The sequence below is a fragment of the Dermochelys coriacea genome, chromosome 8 (genome assembly GCF_009764565.3).
Source record: "Dermochelys coriacea isolate rDerCor1 chromosome 8, rDerCor1.pri.v4, whole genome shotgun sequence".
Classification (NCBI taxonomy): Eukaryota; Metazoa; Chordata; order Testudines; family Dermochelyidae; genus Dermochelys; species Dermochelys coriacea.
In genome coordinates, this window is record NC_050075.1 from 51,747,701 (window position 1) to 51,769,135 (window position 21,435).

General features: G+C 42.7%; 1 protein-coding gene across 16 annotated transcripts in view; it reads left to right on the top strand.

The window, feature by feature from the left end:
* Positions 1–21,435, top strand: part of RALGPS2 (Ral GEF with PH domain and SH3 binding motif 2) — a 275,554-nt gene that overhangs the window by 12,428 nt on the left and 241,691 nt on the right. The window lies entirely within an intron of this gene.

Sequence of the window (21,435 nt, forward strand, 5' to 3'; positions counted from 1 at the left end):
TAACTTACGCATACAGCTCAAATTGCATTATATGTTACAACTTGTGTTTTACTAGTCAAATAAATTTGCCTTTTTTCTTGGAGCTGTCATGATATTTGAAGTTTTCTTTGAGGAACCTAATTAATATTTTAAAATAAAAACTAATTCACAAGTACTCTTTTCAGGGGAAACTACAATTGAATATCGTAATTAATGCATATGAGACTTTCGTTTGTAGAAATAGGATGTGTATAACTGATTTTTTCAGACTTGTATTTATGGTACAATCACAAGTGCAACAGAACTTATCTTGTGTGTTATCAAAAAGGTGAATCGAGTGATCTGGAGAGGGAAAGGAAGAAACCCAAATAATTCACAATTGCTAGTCTACATTTCTGTGGTGGTATTTAATATGAATTGAAAAAATATAATCATATGATGATGATGCATCTCAGGTAAATGCAACAAAAAATGCTCCCATGTGTCGAATGAAGCACACTGTGGCTAACTTGTGTAACTTAGAAATCCAGAGTAGACAAGACTCTAGGGAGAAAATTTTGGAAATAGCCATGGATGTGTGGAACAAAATATATATTAAGGTTACATCTTCTATTTAGGATTTAAGGCTCAAATTAATTCAACAAAAGTATCCCAGATTATATTAGTCTGAATATAAAATATCAATAGTGACAACATATTGTGTGTTGAGTGGCCCGTTGTTTAACCTGTTTAGGATTGACTAATACTTCAACATTACCAAAACATTCTTCTTCTTCGAGTGCTTGCTCGTGTCCATTCCAGGTTAGGTGTGCACAAGCCGCATGCACTGTTTCCAGAGATTTTTTGCCCCAGTGGTATCCATAGGGCCGGCTCTAGTGACCCCTGGAGTCCCACCCCCATGCGCCGGTATAAGGGATGCCGCTGGTCCCAAGACCTTCCAGTTCCTTCTTACTGCCTGTGACGGTGGCTGGAACGACTTTCTCTCCCTTGTGTTTGCAAGCCTTCTCTAGTCGTTGAATTTGACTGTTTTTGTACATAGTTAGTGTTAGTCATGTATAGTTAGCAGAGTTAGATAACAGTCCCCTGGGGGACTCCATCGCGGGGACAGGGCATGCTCTTATTCCTGGGATTCAAATTGTGTTTTGCCTGTGATAAGCCCATGCCAGTGAGCGACCCTCATTCGAGCTGCCTAAAGTGCCTTGGGGAAGGTCATGTCAAGGACAGGTGTAAAATCTGCTGGGGCTTCAGGCCTCACACCCAAAACGACAGGGACATTTCATTTGAAGGCCCTGTTAATGGAACTGCACTTAAACCAGCCTTGGAGCCAAGCTGCTCTTTCTGCCTGTCTTCCTGAAGCTTCACAGCATGGATGAGGAAAAGCGTTTGCATTCTTCAGATGTTAGAAGGGCCCTGGCCTTCTATATTGACAGGACTAAATCCATCTGTAAGTTGAAACAGCTTTTTGTCACTGTAGCGGATAGAATGAAAGGGCTTTCGGTGTCGTCCCAGAGGATCTTGTCCTGGATCACAGCCTGCATCTAGGCTTGTTATGGACAGGTGAAGGTCCTGCCTCCGGCCATCATGAAAGCCCATTCTGCAAGAGCGTAAGCATCCTCAGCAGCGTTCCTTGCACAGTTACTGATCCAGGACATCTGCAAGGAAGCAACGTGGTTGTCGATCCACACCTTTGTGTTCCACTATGCCATCACCAAACAGGCTCAAGACAATGTCGGTTTCAGGAGAGCTGTGTTGCAGTCTGCATGCTTGTGATCTCCTAGCCCACCTCCAAGGGCACTGCTTGTGAGTTACCTAACGTAGAATGGACATGAGAAAGCCTTTGAAGAAAAAATGGTTACTAACCTTCTATAACTGTTGTTCTTTGAGATGTGGTGCTTATGTCAGTTCCATGACCTGTCCTCCTACCGCGCTGTCAGAGTTGATGGCAAGAAAAAACTGGAATGGTGCGGGGCTGGCAGTGCCTCTTATACCAGCATGGGGGTGCTAGAGCCAGCCCCTACAGATACCACTGGGGGGAAATCTCTGGCAACAGCACACATGGTGTGTGCACACCTAACACAAAATGGAGATGAGCAACACATCTCGAAGAACAACAGTTTCAGAAGGTTAGTAACCTTTTTTTATTCCTCAGTTTTGAGATTTTTATTCTTGGCATGAAAGTTATTAAATCATGCTATTTATGCTAAAAACTTTCCACCAAGTGCAATTGTAAGGAAAAGTGACACTGTTTATAGAATGAGAAATCCACTATGGGATGGAATCTGTGTGAACTGGCCAACCTTGAATAGGTATCACTGCCATGTAACAATTGTTTGGATGTATGACATCAGTGTGGTACTAGGAGATATACTTGGCTGCCTTGGAATTGTATAACTAATCAGGGTAAGACTGAAAGTGAACAGAGTTTGGGATGATTCATATTTTTGATGCAACTAATTTGTCTCTCTCTAACCTATTGTATACAATCATAAAATTACAAATATGTCTCAGGGAAGCTGTAAAAAACTGCTGAGTGTGTTCAAAGGCTGTGGGTTGTATATACAACTAAAAGGACCTCTTACTCAAGAGTTTTATATATTGCATTTGCTCTCTGAGCCAGCTGGTATTTTATTTTTCATGATTTTTTTTTTCTCCTGTCCGATTTCTACAGTGTTACAGACTCTGGCTTTCCCAGTCTCTCCCTAAAGCTATAGTCTTTAGTCAAAAAGCAAATGGGCAGGAATGGAATTAGAGACCAGTAACCTTACATGTCTTCTTTCTCTTTACCTTTTTGTGGGAATGAAAGAAGAGGGCGGACTTACCTTAGTCCCCGGAGATGCTGTAGATATCTCTACATGGCAAACGGAAACTTGTGGCTCCAAGTTTGTGTGCCCCGGTCAGTTGACTTGGGCTCTCAGAGCTTGGGCTGTGGAGCTAAAAATAGCAGGACAGACATTCCTGCTTGAGTTGGAGCCCAGGCTCCAAGACTCTCTCTCTTCTCCCTCACCCTCCCCTGGGTTTCAGAGCCCAGGCTCCAGCCCGAACCCCAACATCTGCTCTGCTATTTCTAGCTCTGCAAGTCCCAGTCAATTGAAATGGACTCTGAGGCTCACTGCCGTGGGTTTTAATTTGCAGCAGAGACATACCCAGTTAACTCTATGCTCCTTCTAGGTGTTAGACTTCAGAGCTGACTTCTACTGAATGTGACAGATGTCTAGCTGGCTTCTTGAGAGGGAGACAGGGAGAGCCAGAGCAACTGCAAATTTTAGTTGCTGGTGTTTTTCTCCAGCTCTGGTGTCCTCTTTCCCTACTATGTTACATGGGAGTAATGAGGTCAGATGTCTATTACTTCTAGGTCAGTAGGGCATCTCCATGATCTTGTGGAGAACTAGCCAATATGACTTGAGAGAAATGCCAAATATCTGTGTATTGTACATGTTTTTTTTTAATGGCATGGCTTTATATGAACGGTAATGAATTTTTTGTTTTTCATAAATGGGGAGGGGGAAGGTGTCTAAACCCTCGACACCCATGCATTTGTGCATTCATCTTCCAGTACCAATGTAAGTTTATGGAAAGGAGAATGGACTGGTGTTTTTAGGGGTTTACCTTATTGGTCTAATGTATTTGAAAGAGCTAGCTGCTTAAATCAAAAAAAAAAAGAATGACTTGTAGCCAATAGGAGATGGGTTTCATCCCCACTGCCTCCACATCAATTTTCCCTTAGAGGATGTAGTGTAGTAGTCATGCAGTCTATTTTATCTTTTTACAGTAGTGACAATTTCAGAGATTGACATAGCACAGTACAGTGGAGTTCTAGACCAGTGGTTCTCAACAGGGGTACGTGTACCCCTGGGGATACGCAGAGGTCTTCCAGGGAATACATCAACTCATCTAGATATTTGTCTAGTTTTACAACAGGCTACACAAAAAGCACTAGCGAAGTCAGTACAAACTAAAATTTCATACGGACAACTTGTTTATACTGCTCTATATACTGAAACGTAAGTACAATAGTTATATTCCAATTAGGGCTGTCGATTAATCACAGTTAAGTCATGCGATTAAAAAATCGTGATTTTAAAAAATTAATCACAATTAATCGCAGTTTTAATCACACTGTTAAACAATAGAATCCCAGTTGAAATGTATTAAATATTTTTGGAATTTTTTCTGTATATTCAAATATATTGGCTTCAATTACAACACAGAATACAAAGTATACAGTGTTCACTTTATTATTTTTGATTACAAATATTTGCACTGTAAAAATGATGATAGTTAGTTATTTTTCAGTTCACCTCATATAAGTACTGTAGTGCAATCTCTTTATCGTGAAAGTGCGACAGGAACAAAGTCAGGAACAGTTGATAGCTACTGTCCATCACCTAATAAAAATACCTATTTCTGGAAAATAACCCATTTTTTGGGAGCCACACTTCGTAGAGATAGTAATAATCTTTTACTGTCTAAAGATGGCCAAACATGGCCAAATCAACCCTCTTAAAAAAACAAAACAAAACAAAAAAAAATACAACCAAAAACAGCCCCCCATTTCGCCAGCCCATCTGTTTGAACATGAAGCTGTTTACTATAACCCTTAGGAAACTGGCTAATCCTGAGAGAGATTCTGCTTTGCTGAGTGGCCAGTTTACAAGGGATTGTGCAAGCTGGAGACAGGAATTGTGCTGGGAGGGAGGGGAGGAAGACGGGAGTATAGTCACTAAGTCAAGGCTCCTGAGAAGAGCCAGAACTCTTATTCCCATGACTCCCACTGCAAGGAACTTCTGCATTTGGTGCTTGGCTTGGGACCTCTTTTAGGTCATCTAAGGGAAGAAGACCTGTAGAAGCCCGTGTATTCATACTCCAATATTCAGACAGTTTGACGAACACTTGAGGTATTTCTCCTGGTGATAAAAAGAGAGGTTGTGCAGATCCTTAGTGATAAAACAGCTTTCTTGTGCTGCTGTCTGTAGAGAGTGAAGTATATTAGACCAGGTCTTTCCCTTAGCTTTACATCTAGCAGATAAGAGACGACTCATTTGTAGATAATATAAGATGAGGAAAAAAGAATGGTTTCTAAAAATGTATATGACTTGTTCACCATTCTTATGATGCGGGTTTCCCCAAGTGGGTCTGCTTGTTTGAGACAACACCAAATGTTCCAAAGAGATCTGTTTTTATCCTTTGTAGTTTCAGGAGCTATGAAGATGTAAAATTTGTCTCTTATTTCTGTTTATAGATTACCTAATGGATCACAGGTTTTTCTTGAATATGTTTGAAATTACTTGTCAAACGATTTCTGCAAATTTCTGGTCTGCAGCTTGTTGGTGAGCAGTTTGAGTGTATAATATTCAGAATTTGGGCTGCTTTGATTGGCAGTATTGCCAAATCCACATGTCAAAAATCATGATTGCCCCAAAACTTTGTTAGGTTAGCTTAAAAGTTATATAATTTTGGGTTCTTTTTATTTGCTTTCTGGCTTTTGATCCTTTAGAGTTTGTGTTTTCAAGACTTTCTCCACAACTGTGAGGACTAGAAAGTTATTTTTAATGAAAACTGAGAATCTCAAGTAGCTAGGAGCTGAGGCTTTAAGAAAAAAATTCTGAAATACCTGATAAGTTGAGTTGGCAACATAGGCATGAATATTGTATGTATGTGTATTTTTTCTGTTCCTAGAGAGAATAAAAATAACTCTTAAAATTAACTTTCTGATGTGGATACTTGCAATTTTAAACTTGCTTTCTGTGGATGCTATGCAGTATCTTCTTGAAATCTGCTGTTAGGGAAAACATTCCTGTGAGTGAATTAAAGTCACTTACTAGAATATTTCTGGCAACAATAGATAACTTACCTTCAAGGGAATGGAGCTCTTATCTGAATAGAGGAAGTACTCTGTTCTCTCAAGGATTCCAGGGAGATGCTGAGGTAATCAAGAATACCGGCACCATACTTGAAGGTATTCAGGTACCAGCTTCAACAAAGGCAGAGGATACCATTCTTCACTGACTCCAACCAGAATACTCCTCCAGAAAGCAGTCCTTTTGCCAGGAGGCATGTAGCCTTAATTTTCCTTGTGAATATTTTAAGGCACAATTAACTTGGATTAATATTTTTGGGGTATATAACGTTTCTACTAAACTAAACAGGTAGACTCTGGATACTAAATATTGAGGTCAAATTTGAGGTAGTGTAATGGGAATCTTAATTGTTCCCACACGCCCTTTGTGGTGTTTAAATTACTGAGAGCTCCTTCACAGCAGAGGATTGTAACTGTGCTGTTCCTGCACACACTGTTTTTCCTCCCCCTTTATATGGAAGCACTATGTGTATCAACAGCAAAATGATTGAGGTGCTCAGAATGAGAAAAGGGGCAGGAAGCAGAAGAGATCAATTGCAGGAGAAGAGGTTGCTGAGGGAAAAGATGAGTAGAAAGGAGTGAGGCAAACTAATCGGTGGAGAGGTGTTGACCTGGTGGTCTGGTGCCAGTATGCTTGAGTTAGTTTTCTAGGCCAAAACGGGGTGAAGGGTACACTTCTTGTACCCTTCATCTCAGGCATTAGCACCCTGACAGCAGGATTGTCTGGCTATGTAGACTCCCTCCTCAGGCCCTACGCTACCAGCACCGTCAGCTATCTTCGAGACACCACTGACTTCTTGAGGAAACTAGAAACCATCGGTGATCTTCCTAAAAACACCATCCTGGTCACTATGGATGTAGAAGCCCTCTACACCAACATTCCACACAAAGATGGACTACAAGCCTTCAGAAACAGTATCCCCGATACTGTCACGGCTAACCTGGTGGCAGAACTTTGACTTTGTCCTCACCCATAACTATTTCACATTTGGTGACAATGTATACCTTCAAATCAGCGGCACTGCGATGGATACCCGCATGGCCCCACAGTATGCCAAAATTTTTAGAACAATGCTTCCTCAGCTCTCGTCCCCTAATGCCCCTACTCTACTTGTGCTACACTGATGACATCTTCATCATCTGGACCCATGGAAAAGAAGCCCTTGAGGAATTCCACCATGATTTCAACAATTTCCATCCCACCATCAACCTCAGCCTGGACCAGTCCACACAAAAGATCCACTTCCTGGACACTATGGTGATAATAAGCGATGGTCACATAAACACCACCCTATACCGGAATCCTACTTACCGCTTTTCCTACCTACATGCCTCCAGCTTTCACCCAGATCACACCACGCGATCCATTGTCTACAGCCAAGCTCTACGATACAACCTCATTTGCTTCAATCCCTCAGACAGAGACAAACACCTACAAGATCTCTATCAAGCATTCTTACAACTACAATACCCACCTGCTGAAGTGAAGAAACAGATTGACAGAGCCAGAAGAGTACCCAGAAGTCACCTACTACAAGACAGGCCCAACAAAGAAAATAATAGACCACCACTAGCCATCATCTTCAGCTCCCAATTAAAACCTCTCCAATGCATCCTCAAGGATCTACAAACTATCCTGAAGCACGACCCATCGCTCTCACGGATCTTGGGAGACAGGCCAGTCCTTGCTTACAGACAGCACCCCCCAACCTGAAGCAAATACTCGCCAGCAACCACACAACAGAACCACTAACCCAGGAACCTATCCTTGCAACAAAGCCCGTTGCCAACTCTGTCCACATGTCTATTCAGGGGACATCATCATAGGGCCTAATCGCATCAGCCACACTATCAGAGGCTCGTTCACCTGCGCATCTACCAATGTGATATATGCCCTCATGTGCCAGCAATGCCCCTCTGCCATGTACATTGGTCAAACTGGACAGTTTCTATGTAAAAGAATGAATGGACACAAATCAGACGTCAAGAATTATAACATTCAAAAACCAGTCGGAGAACACTTCAATCTCTCTGGTCACTCAATTAGAGACCTGAGAGTGGCTATCCTTCAACAAAAAAACTTCAAAAACAGACTCCAACAAGAGACTGGTGAATTGGAATTAATTTGTAAACTGGATACAATTAACTTAGGCTTGAATAGAGACTGGGAGTGGATGGGTCATTACACAAAATAAAACTATTCCCCCCCACCCCCCTTTCCTCAGACATTCTTGTAAACTGCTGGAAATGGCCCACCTTGATTATCATCACAAAAGGTTTTCCTCCTTCCCCCCACCCTCTCTACACTGGTAACAGCTCATCTTAAGTGATCGCTCTCCTTACAGTGTGTATGGTAATACCCATTGTTTCATGTTCTCTGTGTGTGTATATAAATCTCCCCACTGTATTTTCCATTGAATGCATCCGATGAAGTGAGCTGTAGCTCACGAAAGCTTATGCTTAAATAAATTTGTTAGTCTCTAAGGTGCCACAAGTACTCCTTTTTTCTTGTATGTAGAGATTTTCTGTGGTAGACTGAAATAGCAATCTTGGTAAGCTCTGGAAACAGTCTACCACTGTGGTAAGAGCCTTTGATAGGAGAAGGTTAAATAGGTAGGAAAAATGGGGTGGGGTTTTGTTTTGTTTTTGGAAGACCCTTGATGAGCAAAGGGGCAGCAATTCAGGATGGGGTGAGATTGACAGAAATGAAAAAAGAATACACAGACAAAAAGAGGAAACTGGAGGCAGTTGTAGTTGAATATTTAGATTGATGACAGAAAAGAATAAAACTTCACGCTTCACCTCCAATCTCTTGTCTTTATCACTTTTGCACACAGCCCATTTAAGAGTGATGTTTTTGAGGGTTTGGGGAAAGATATTTAAAGGAATTCTATCTCCAACATTCTTTCACCATTAAATAATAAAACACCAATAGCTATTTTCATTATATGATCAAGGCAAAGCTGCGTTTAGAGTCAGCTGAAGGAACACAAACAAACACATCTTATTACCACAGATGTGCTGTCATGAATGATTGTGATGCAAATATAAGGGAATAAACAAAATTTCCAACTCTGTTGGAAACATGGCAATAAACTCTTTTGCCAAATGGAAAAGAACATTGCCATCTTTTAGAAGAATTGTTTACCACCAGCTACTTGGAAAATCCCTCCTATTTTTTTGTTAAAAGAAAAGGAGTACTTGTGGCAACTTAGAGACTAACAAATTTATTTGAGCATAAGCTTTCGTGAGCTACAGCTCACTTCATCAGATCATCGCTTTTTTGTTGTTTCCCTTGTGTTTTTTGTCCTCTTTCATTTTCAGTTCTGTTCTAGTTCTTCATTTTTCACTGTGTGATGTCAGAGTTCAGTATAATTGAAATTACACATAGAGATAAGTACCTCCTATAAAAATTAGAGATCTTGGACTAAATCTGGTTAGATCAATGGCTCACTCTAATCCAATGCCCTGATAGAATAATGTTGTGTTGGTTTGCAATGTTTGTTTCTTTTCCCTTGGTTTATCGTGTGACTTGTTGTGGATGCAGAATTCTTCAGTGGTGAAAATAGGGTGGATCTTTGGTCATGTGTTTATGACCTGTATGGAAGCTAAGGAAAGTCCCTGCATGTGAGCTAGCTACTATACAGGGCATAAACACGTGACAAAAAAACATTGCAAAGCCTGCACCCACTGCAAGGGATTCCATTTGGAAGTTTGGCACAAAAATCTCCTTGTCCCTTCCTCCCTCCAAACATTAGAGGGAATGATCTGGCCCAGGATGATTGATTCTGTTGGATTACTCCCAATTTAGAGAGAGAAATCTCTATTTACAAACTGAAAACTAATTGTTGACTTTCCTATCTAAATATAAATATGCCACTCCTCTTCCTCCTCATCCATTCATAGCCTCTGCAATATGCATTAAAGACTAGGGTATGGGTTATTCATAGTTTGCACATCCTCTGTCAACTGTGCCTCACCTCACACACACGCCACACTCCCCACTACAAGTTTAAATGCCTAAAGATACACTGGTTTCAGAGTAGCAGCCGTGTTAGTCTGTATAATGCATCTGATGAAGTGAGCTGTAGCTCACGAAAGCTTATGCTCTAATAAATTTGTTAGTCTCTAAGGTGCCACAAGTACTCCTTTTCTTTTTAAAGATACACTAACTTCTTGTCTCTAGACAGACTCATCACAACCCATCCAGAGGACAGATGGTGGTAGTGCAGAATTTTATATATAATATAAACATTGTTCTTTACCTCTTCTCTTGTTCTGGTTTGTGAGTGTTAAATTTGTGGTTTCTTTGTCTGTTTTATAATCAGTTGCATCTAAGAAACATAGGGAAGGACCACTAACGGTGGGGAAGTTCTGAAGTGGAGCTGTAGCATGTCCCAGTCCAATTTATAAACATACCCTATATGTAGTCGTCCCTTTCTTTTCATCTTCTTGCCTATGCAAACAAATATGCCCATTGGTTCCTATCTTTGCCAGTCTCTCCAGGGACTGGTTTCCCTTCCGGAAGGAGTGGCAGCACAGGGTGAATTGATTTTAAATCACAAATTTTAATCATGATTTAAATCAGCGAGCAGAAAACCTTGATTTAAATCACTGATTTTTTTTTTTTAAATCTTGTTTTGCATTTTGTACTGTATGTTTCTGGGCACCATGCCTATCAGGATTTTAGAACTAGTAGACCTCCGTCAAGGTGGTCTTGGGACCACTGTCAGAGCCTAGCCATCCTGACTTGGCACTTTGTCAGAGTGCTTTGACATTGGTTAGGCGTATGCCTCCTAAGCTGCCTGAGACTCGGCACAGCTTGCCTTCCCCGGTGCCTAAGAAGAGGCATAAGACCTCTAGACAGGATGGTTGCTGGCACTGATCCTCCATAAGCTTGGGGTTAAAAGTAGAGTGCAGCAAAAACTCAAATACTCCTTTTCTCTGGTAGCACTCAAACTGGCACTGTTGAGTCTGGGCCCTGAAGGGGTGAGTGATAGTGTTTCAAGGGCTGGGTGGCCTAGCCGTTAGCACACCTGACTTCTGGTCCCTTGCTTCCCTGGCTGTCAGGCTTGTAGTGATGCTCCCCTCATGTAGAAAGACAGAGCTATTTCCTGCCTCTTTGCTAGTCAGCCCTAAACTGAGCCAGATTCTCTCCTTTTCTTCCTCCTTCAGGCCAGGCACTGGTTGCAGATACGGATGCGGTGTGGAGCTAGCTGGGCCCGTAGGCTCTCTTTTTTTTAATCCTTTTCATGCTGGTGTGAGATTTTTCAGCTTCATCACAGGGCATCTTCTACACTTGTGGTACCACAATGACCTGAGACTATCTTGGTACTGACCATGCTGGAGGCATTGGCGGCAGCAAGAGAGATGCTGAGCTTATCAGTAATGTTATCCCTGGCAGTGCAGGAGACCGTGCTTCTGGTACCGGCAGTTAAAGGGGCTCTGACGTACCAGGGTGCTATCCAGACTAATGTGGGCGGTGTCACCCTTGCCTCGCACCTAGGGTGCCTTGTAGTGCCTTACTGTTGTGTCTCTGAATCTGGACTGCTCACAAATAGCCTTCATCATGCAGGTCACTCCTAGATGTGTTTGTGTAATTGCAGCTGCCCATCACACTCCTGGCTCTCACCAGTCTGGGTTATAGTTCAGGATGACGCTTTCCCGGTCCCAGATTTCCTCCCAGAAATGGCTGTTTTGTACTGCCCAGCCCTCTCTTGGATAGTGCAAATATATTAACTCCATTATTCCTATAAGGGAATAGTATACAACAGCTTGTCACCTTAAATGTAGTTACCCAGACACTTCAATTTAAACACACTGGATTAGATAAAACAATAAAACAAGTTTAATAATGACAGAGAGATTTTGAGCACAAGTAATAAGGCATAAAGATCAGATATGATTACAAGAAAAATAAAGATAACTTTCTAGTGCTCAACTCTAATGTAGTTTTTAAGTTGAAGTGAAATTTCTCACCACATACTTTTAGCAATATTACTGACCCACTTGCAGGTCATCGCCTCTCCCTCAGAGTCTAATGGCTACTTCTTTTGTCTTCTCAAGTGCAAAGCATGAGAGAGACAGGAAGAAAGATGAGAGGTCTCTTGGGGTGCTTGTTCCTCCTTTTTATAGTTTTAGTCCCCCTCTTCAAAAGCATTTCCAGCTGAGAACCAGAAGACAAAAGGTCTGTGTGGAAGGATGTTTCCTGCAGGGTTTTTTACCTTTCTCCCTTGCTGCTTAATGACTTTGTTCACTGCTTAAATGCAAATTAAGTCAAGTATACAGCATAGCATCCTTTGTTGAAGACAGGTGTGTTTGAGTAGTTTGGTGGTACGTGAGTCTGAACATATATTTTTAACATCCTATGCGGGGAAACTTTTAACTTTACACATAATGCATCTACACACATTATACTGTGATATCACTGATCAGCAAGTTGAGTTTTCACATACCTCACAAGGCATACCTTGAACAAGGATTATTACAATAGTGTGTAGGGTGTGAATACAGGAGTGCATTCCCTCACAGGGTCCAGTGTTGGTGCAGTACTTGATACTGCGACAACTTCCTGTACTTCAGACTTCACACCCATCTGCACTGTCAAAGGGGAAGCCTGCAATTTTGGCTGCACTATACTCTTTCCCAGGTTGGCACCGGTCTTGGGTACCATCAGCAGCAGCCTTTACTCTGACTGGGTGCAACCTGGAACTGTGGTACTGGTAGCTCTCTCAATGAGATGCTGTTACAAGCTGCAAACCTCTACAGGTACTGCTCTTACACAGCCATCCACAGGACACATCCAGCCAAGTTGCATGAATGCTTCCCCTAGCCGCTCATGAACTAACAATAGAGAGGCTCCAGTCAATTCCCCCAGCCTGTATTCCAGGGCTGTATTGTCCTGCCTTGGTCAGAAGCCTGACCAGTGTAAGTTTATTACCCAGTCCACCCCTACCTCAATGTGGAGAGCACATGCATAAGCTTTTTTACACTGAGCGGATTCCCTAAGCACTTCAACCAAAACACTGTTTAAGGTAAAATATAAAACAGATTTATTAACTACAGAAAGATTTTAAATAATTATAAGTAATAATTGTACAGATCAAAGTTGGTTACCTAAGAAATAAAAGAAAAATCACAATCTGAGTTCTATAAACTAAACAAGATTTGAATCAAGCAGTGTCTTGCCCTGATGGTATAGTTTCTTAATACACAAGCTGGAATTCTCCTTTCCAGCCTGGGATCACCTCCCCAGCTCAGTCTTTGTTCTCCAGATGTGTTTCCAGGTGTTGAGTTGGGTTGTGGGGGAGGGGAGGAGAGGAGGAGAGGCCCAGTGATGATGTCACTTCCCCTCTTTTATAGTTTCTTCCAGCTTGCTGGAAACCTCTATGCTTGTGCTTGGGTCAAGCAGTCTTCATTGTTTATGTGCTATCTCTGAGAAGTCTCCATTGTATATGGTTCTTGGGATAGTCCTTGGGTATGTGGATTCCTTTAATGGGCCATCAGCAGTCAGGCTCCTCCATTGTTGCACCTGAAAGGCTGATTGTGGGTGTTTCCAACCTTACAACATACTTCAGTAACGCACACATAGCAAAACTTCATAACTTCCCATACAGTGATAGCACATACAATCCAACAGGATATTAATGTTCAACAGATCAACTTTTAAAATGCCTCACAAGGTCATACTTTGTACAAAACATATCATAATTATATGACAGTGGTGAATATAGGGTTTCCAGTATGCTGCTTTGAAGCATAGCTTGCCACATCCCCTTGGTCAGCAGAGGGTGATTCATTCTCCCCGAATCGGAGATTGGCTCCTATGTTTCCTTGCCTTGGAACTGGTTATGCTGCTACTCTCCTAGGTCTTATTACCTTGGGTTGCTTTGGGATCCTCTGGCTGGAATGGGATTGGGCATGTGGCCAGGACCAGTTCAGTGGTCCTTTTGAAACACTTGGGGATTTCCCCTGGTTTCTAGGTCTTACTCAAAGCATTCCTTCTCTGGGTCATCAGAGAGGCCTGGAGAATCTACTCGCCAAGCGCTACCTTTTCTCAAATCTGCTATCGGGCCCGGCACAAGCAGAAAAACGTGGTTCAGCAGAAGTCTGTTGGACAGCTAGTGGAGGATTGGTAGCCTCAATCCTCTGCTGGCATCTCTTCCCTTCAGAGGCACCTCACTCCCTCCCAATTATTATAGAGCTCACCAAGAGCTATTAGAGAGGGTTGCCTCAGGTTTGGAGATCCGGGGGAGGAGGTTAAGGAGTCCTCCCATCACCTTTCTGATATTTTGGCTGCCACTGGGATGCCTAACTTAATGGGCTGCAAAATCATCTTACTAATAAGTCACTTTGGTAGACTTCTTTGTCCCATCCTCCCATCTCAAAAAGTTCTGAATGTAAATATTATGTTCCCTCCCAGGGGCATGGGCAGTGGGTATAAGAGACCAGAGGTGGTTAAGCTTCCCCAAACAGCTGGCCTGCCGCCTTTGCAGTGTGCTGCCACCGAAAGGGTGCCCTAGCTGTGGCCCTGCCTGTGCTCTGCCCCGAAGCCCCGCTCCCACTCCTCCTCCTCCTATCTGAGGCCCCACCCTCCCTCTGCCTCTTCTTGTCCCTGCTCTGCCCTTATGGGGGCCTCAGTGGAGGGGGCAAAGAGGCACATGGGGGTGGTGAGAGGCAGGCTGGAGGGCAGGCAAGGGGGAGGAGGCTGAGTGGGAGTGAGCCTCAGGGCGGACCACGGTCTGGGCATGCCCAGCCTCCCCAAATGGAGGAGTCACTAGCTGCCTATACCCCGGGGTTTGACTATCTATATTTGTTTCACCCTGGGTTTTTTGATGGTGCCAGCAGCCAGTGAAAAGAAATAACAAGGCCAACAGGTGGCAACCCCCAAATCAAAGGATTCTAAAAAATTAATTTGATAGAAAAGTTTATTCTACTGTGGGATTGCAACTCAGGATTGCGAACCAACAAACTCTTTTGAGTATTATGATTGGAACATTTGGGACTCCTTGCTCAAGTTTAAGGACACGTTGCTGGAGGACACTAGGCAGGAGTTCTTCGATTTAGTTGATGGGGGGGGGAAATGGGTAGCGAGAACTTGGCTGCAGGCTGGACCAGATGTGGAGGACTCAGCTGCTAGGACCATGACTTCTGCAATTTCTATGTGCAGGAGCTCTTGGCTTCAGTCCTCAGGGCTTCTGCATGAGGTTCAACAAACAATTTGACTTGCCCTTTGAGGGCGGACAGTTTCTAAACTCCACGGGTTGAAGGATTCTAAGGGAACTTTAAACTTTTTGGGATTATATACTCCTACCCCATCTAGGAAACACATTTTCACCCACAGCAGACCCATTGGTACTCTGCCCCTCTTCCTTGCGAAGATCCACAAAGAAAAAAAAGTAGGAATTATGGACACAGCCATCTCCTCCTCCTGCTTCTATGTCAATGCCTGCTCCATCTAGATGCCCAGTGTTGCTAATCAGGTGATTTGATGGGTTGATTGAGTACGCTGTACCAGTTTCCAGGATGCCAGAATCCATCTCCCCCTGTTCGCAGTCTGTGCCACTTCCTCAGTGCTTGCTCCTGGATTACTTCAGACTGATAGGTCTTAAGCACAGTGGAAGTGGGATATACCCTCCAATTTGTTTCTCTTCTTCCCTTTCATACTCCCTCCCCTCTTCAGGGGCCATTCTCATGAGGATCTCCTTTTCCAGGTATATTCTTTCCTTCAGGTAGAAACCATAGAGGAGGTTCTTTGGTATCACAGACGGGAGGGGATTCTATTTCCATTATTTCCTAATCCTGAAAGCAAAAGGAGTCTCAGACCAATTTAACCAGATTAACAGGATTTAGGTGGGAAGGCGATGACAGATACAGAGGCAGCTGTGGGAGTGACTCCTGTAGTGAAAGACACATTGAGGATGACTGGATGTGGAAGCTGTGGTATGTACGTGATCCTGGAGGGGGGACCCGTAAGTTTTTTCTGCATGAAATGCCGTCTGCTAGAGCTGATGGAGGAAAAGATCCGAGGTTTGGAGATGCAGGTGGAAAGTCTGGTTGAGTTTAGGAAGGGGTTTGAGCAGATGATGGAGCAAAGATATGAGGTATCTGAAGGGAAAAGCTCAGACTCATGGATGGAAGCAGGGCTGGGGAATTTTGAGGGAAGACTGGGTGAGGAAAGTGGTCAGTGGAAACGTGACTAAAAGAACTAGGCAGAGGAAAAGATGGGCTAGTGAAGGAGAAATAGAGCTTAGAAATAGGTTTGCAGAGTTGGAAAGTGAAGAAGGGGCTCAGCAGGTACTTGTTGAAGGTGGAAGAGTAAGAAAGAAGAGAAGAGAGGCTAGTCCTATAGGAAAAGCGGAAGAGTCAAGGGAGACTACACCAAATATGAGCCCCAGGAGGATACAGGATGGGTTGAAGAAGATTATAAGGGAAAATAGGAATGGAAAGAACTTGCAGCCAGAGGGAACAGGGGAGAGACTGGAGAATAGCACCGTCACCAGGAAAAGGCAGGTCTATGAGATTGGGGACTCTTTATTGAGAAGAATAGACAGGCCTGTAACTAGAGCTGATCCAGAGAATAGAAGGGTGTGCTGTCTTCCGGGTGCTAAGATGCGGGATGTAAACCTGAGGTTGAAAATGATCCTAAAGGGAGCGGGAAAGAATCCCCTAATTATCCTTCATGTGGGAACAAATGATACGGCTAGATTCTCGCTGGAAAGTATTAAGGGAGACTGTGCTAGGCTGGGGAAGACGCTTAAGGAAATTGAGGCTCAGGTGATCTTTAGCGGGATCCTTCCTGTTCCTAGAGAAGGGCAACAAAGGTGTGACAAGATTATGACTGTCAACAGATGGCTTAGGCAGTAGTGCTATAAGGAGGGCTTTGGGATGTATGGCCACTGGGAGGCATTCACGGACAGAGGACAGTTCTCTCGGGATGGACTTCATCTGAGTAGGGAAGGAAATAGACTTCTAGGATCGAGGCTGGCACAACTGATAGAGAGCTTTAAACTAGGAATTAGGGGGAGATGGATGGAAGATGTCCAGGAAATCTCGACGCCAGATTTTAGCATTGAGAGGGAAGAAGACGAAGTAAGAAAGGATACAGCCGTGGGTAGGAGAATGTATATAAGGAGCGAGGGCGGTGTGGATACTAGTCTAATAGGTTATACTGGCTGTAGAATGACTGTGCCTAATAGGGTACAAAATGTGAGCGAGGCCAAACAGCAAAAATTAAGCTGTTTATACACCAATGCGAGGAGCCTAGGTAACAAAATGGAGGAACTAGAGCTACTGGTGCAGGAGGTGAAACCAGATATTATAGGGATAACAGAAACATGGTGGAATAGTAGTCATGACTGGACTACAGGTATTGAAGGGTATGTGCTGTTTAGGAAAGACAGAAACAAAGGTAAAGGTGGTGGAGTAGCATTGTATATCAATGATGAGGTAAATGTAAAGAAATAAGAAGCGATGCAATGGATAAGACAGAGTCTGTGTGGGCAAAAATTACATTGGGGAAGAAAACTAGTAAAGCCTCTCCTACAAGAGTGCTTGGGGTGTGCTATAGACCTCCGGGATCTAATTTGGATATGGATAGAGCCCTTTTTAATGTCTTTAATAAAGTAAATACTAATGGAAACTGCGTGATCATGGGAGACTTTAACTTCCCAGATATAGACTGGAGGACCAGTGCTAGTAATAATAATAGGGCTCAGATTTTCCTAGATGCGATAGCTGATGGATTCCTTCATCAAGTAGTTGCTGAACTGACTAGAGGGGATGCCATTTTAGATTTAATTTTGGTGAGTAGCGAGGACCTCATAGAAGAAATGGTTGTAGGGGACAATCTTGGCTCAAGTGATCAAAAGCTAATTCAGTTCAAACTAAATGGAAGGATTAACAAAAATAAATCTGCAACTAGGGTTTTTGATTTCAAAAGGGCTGACTTTCAAAAATTAAGGAAATTAGTTAGGGAAGTGGATTGGACTGAAGAACTTAGGATCTAAAGGTAGAGGAGGCCTGGGATTACTTTAAATCAAAGCTGCAGAAGCTATCGGAAGCCTGTATCCCAAGAAAGGGGAAAAAATTCATAGGAAGGTGTTGTTGAGCAAGCATCTTAGAGAGGTGATTAAGAAGAAGCAGAAAGCATACAGGGAGTGGAAGATGTGAGGGATCAACAAGGAAAGCTACCTAATTGAGGTCAGAACATGTAGGGATAAAGTGAGAAGGACCTTGCAAAGGGAATTAAAACCAGTTGTAAAAGGTTCTATAGCCATATAAATAAGAAGAAAACTAAGAAAGAAGAAGTGGGGTTAAGAAGCGCTTAACACTGAGGATGAAGTGGAGGTTAAAGATAATCTAGGCATGGCCCAATATCTAAACAAATACTTTGCCTCAGTCTTTAAAAAGGCTAAAGAGGATGTTAGGGATAATGGTAGGATGACAAATGGGAATGAGGATATGGAGGTAGATATTACCATATCTGAGGTAGAAGCAAAACTGAAACAGCTTAATGGGACTAAATTGGGGGGCCCAGATAATCTTCATCCAAGAATATTAAAGGAATTGGCACCTGAAATTGCAAGCCCATTAGCAAGAATTTTTAATGAATCTGTAAACTCAGGGGGTGTACCATATGATTGGAGAATTGCTAACATAGTTCCTATTTTTAAGAAAGGAAAAAAAAAGTGATCTGGGTAACTACAGGCCAGTTAGTTTGACATCTGTAGTATGCAAGGTCCTGGAAAAAATTTTGAAGGAGAAATTAGTTAAGGACATTGAAGTCAATGGTAAATGGGACAAAATACAACATGGTTTTACAAAAGGTAGATCATGCCAAACCAACCTAATCTCCTTTTTTGAAAAAGTAACAGATTTTTTAGATAAAGGAAATGCAGTGGATCTAATTTACCTAGATTTCAGTAAGGCATTTGATACCGTGCCACATGGGGAATTATTAGTTAAATTGGAGAAGATGGGGATCAATATGAACATCAAAAGGTGGATAAGGAATTGGTTAAAGGGGAGACTGCAACGGGTCCTACTGAAAGGCGAACTGTCAGGTTGGAGGGAGGTTACCAGTGGAGTTCCTCAGGGATCGGTTTTGGGACCAATCTTATTTAATCTTTTTATTACTGACCTTGGCACAAAATGTGGGAGTGTGCTAATAAAGTTTGCAGATGATACAAAGCTGGGAGGTATTGCCAATTCGGAGAAGGATCGGGATATTATACAGGAGGATCTGGGTGACCTTGTAAACTGGAGTAATAGTAATAGGATGAAATTTAATAGTGAGAAGTGTAAGGTTATGCATTTAGGGATTAATAACAAGAATTTTAGTTATAAGTTGGGGACGCATCAATTAGAAGTAACGGAAGAAGAGAAGGACCTTGGAGTATTGGTTGATCATAGGCTGACTATGAGCTGCCAATGTGATATGGCTGTGAAAAAAGCTAATACGGTTTTGGGATGCATCAGGAGAGGCATTTCCAGTAGGGATAAGGAGGTTTTAGTACTATTATACAAGGCACTGGTGAGACCTCACCTAGAATACTGTGTGCAGTTCTGGTCTCTCATGTTTAAAAAGGATGAATTCAAACTGGAGCAGGTACAGAGAAGGGCTACTAGGATGATCCAAGGAATGGAAAACTTGTCTTATGAAAGGAGACTTAAGGAACTTGGCTTGTTTAGCCTAACTAAAAGAAGGTTGAGGGGAGATATGATTGCTTTCTATAAATATATCAGAGGGATAAATACAGGAGAGGGAGAGGAATTATTTCAGCTCAGCACCAATGTGGACACAAGAACAAATGGGTATAAACTGGCCACCAGGAAGTTTAGACTTGAAATCAGACGAAGGTTTTTAACCATCAGAGGAGTGAAGTTTTGGAATAGCCTTCCAAGGGAAGCAGTGGGGGCAAAAGATCTATCTGGTTTTAAGATTCTACTCGATAAGTTTATGGAGGAGATGGTATGATGGGATAATGGGATTTTGGTAAGTAATTGATCTTTAAATATTCAGGGTAAATAGGCCAAATCCCCTGAGATGGGATATTAGATGGATGGGATCTGAGTACCCAGGAAAGAATTTTCTGTAGTATCTGGCTGGTGAATCTTGCCCATATGCTCAGGGTTTAGCTGATCGCCATATTTGGGGTCGGGAAGGAATTTTCCTCCAGGGCAGATTGGAGAGGCCCTGGAGGTTTTTCGCCTTCCTCTGTAGCATGGGGCATGGGTGACTTGAGGGAGGATTCTCTGCTCCTTGAAGTCTTTAAACCATTATTTAAGGACTTCAATAGCTCAGACATGGGTGAGGTTTTTCATAGGAGTGGGTAGGTGAGATTCTGTGGCCTGCGCTGTGCAGGAGGTCGGACTAGATGATCAGAATGGTCCCTTCTGACCTTAGTATCTATGAATCAATTTATACTTATGCCAGCTAAGCAGATATCTCATAAAGATAGTGTTGCATCGTCACCCTGGCTTCCGTTATTCCATCCTTGAAGACTGGTATGCCACCCTCGACTTAAATCACCACATGAAAGTAGGCACTTTATCAAGGTCACAAAGTATCTCAGATTCATAATGAAGCATGCTTATTGCCAGTTCACCATGCTGCCATTTGGCCGGTTAGCATCTCCTCAGGTTTTCACAAAACATATAATAGTAAATAGCAGGTTTCCTGAGGATGCTACAGGTGCAAATCTACCCTTATTTGGATGTCTGGCTGGTCAGAGGTTGGTCCAGGGCTCAGGTACTGTCCAGTTTGTTTATCATCTAGTCAACTTAGAAAAAAATCTACCCTACGTCCAGTTCAGAGGATAGAGTTTATAGGAGCAGTCTTGGACTCTACTCGGGCCAGAGCTTTCCTTCCGGACATAAGGTCCCAAACAATCTGAGTTCTTGCTGTAGATCTCCAGGCCCACCCAGTCACAAGAGCTCGAAACTGTATGAGGCTCTTGGGACATATGGCCACATACACATACGTAGTCCGGCATGCCAGAGTACATCTCAGATTTCTTTAAAGTTGGCTAGCCTCCGTTTGTTCTCCAGTTCATCACTATTTGAGCTCTGTTTTGAACAAGCCCTCTTGCGTATTCACTTCTCTAGATAGGTGGACAGACCCATTCAATGTATGGGCAGGCATTCTGTTTGTTCTCAACCTTCATAAGAATATAAGAATGGCTATACTGGGTCAGAGTAGTGGTCTGTCTAGCCCAGTAACCAGTCTCTTCACAGTGGCCAATGCCAGATGCTTCAAAGGGAATGAACAGAACAAGGCAATTTTCAACTGATCCAGCCCCTGTCGTCCAATCCCAGCATCTTGCAATCAGAGGCTTAGGGACACCCAGAGCATGGGGTTGAATCCCTGGTCATTTTGACTAATAACTATTGGTGGGCCTATCCTCCATAAACCTACCTAGTTTCTTTTTTCAACTCAGTTATATTTTTGACCTTGGCAACGAGTTGCACAAGTTGACTGTGTGTTGTGTGAAGAAGTATTTGTGTGTGTGTGTGTGTGTGTGTGTGTTAAACCTGTGGCCTATTAATTTCATTGGGTGACTCCTGGTTCTTGGTTTATGTGAAGGGGTAAATAACAC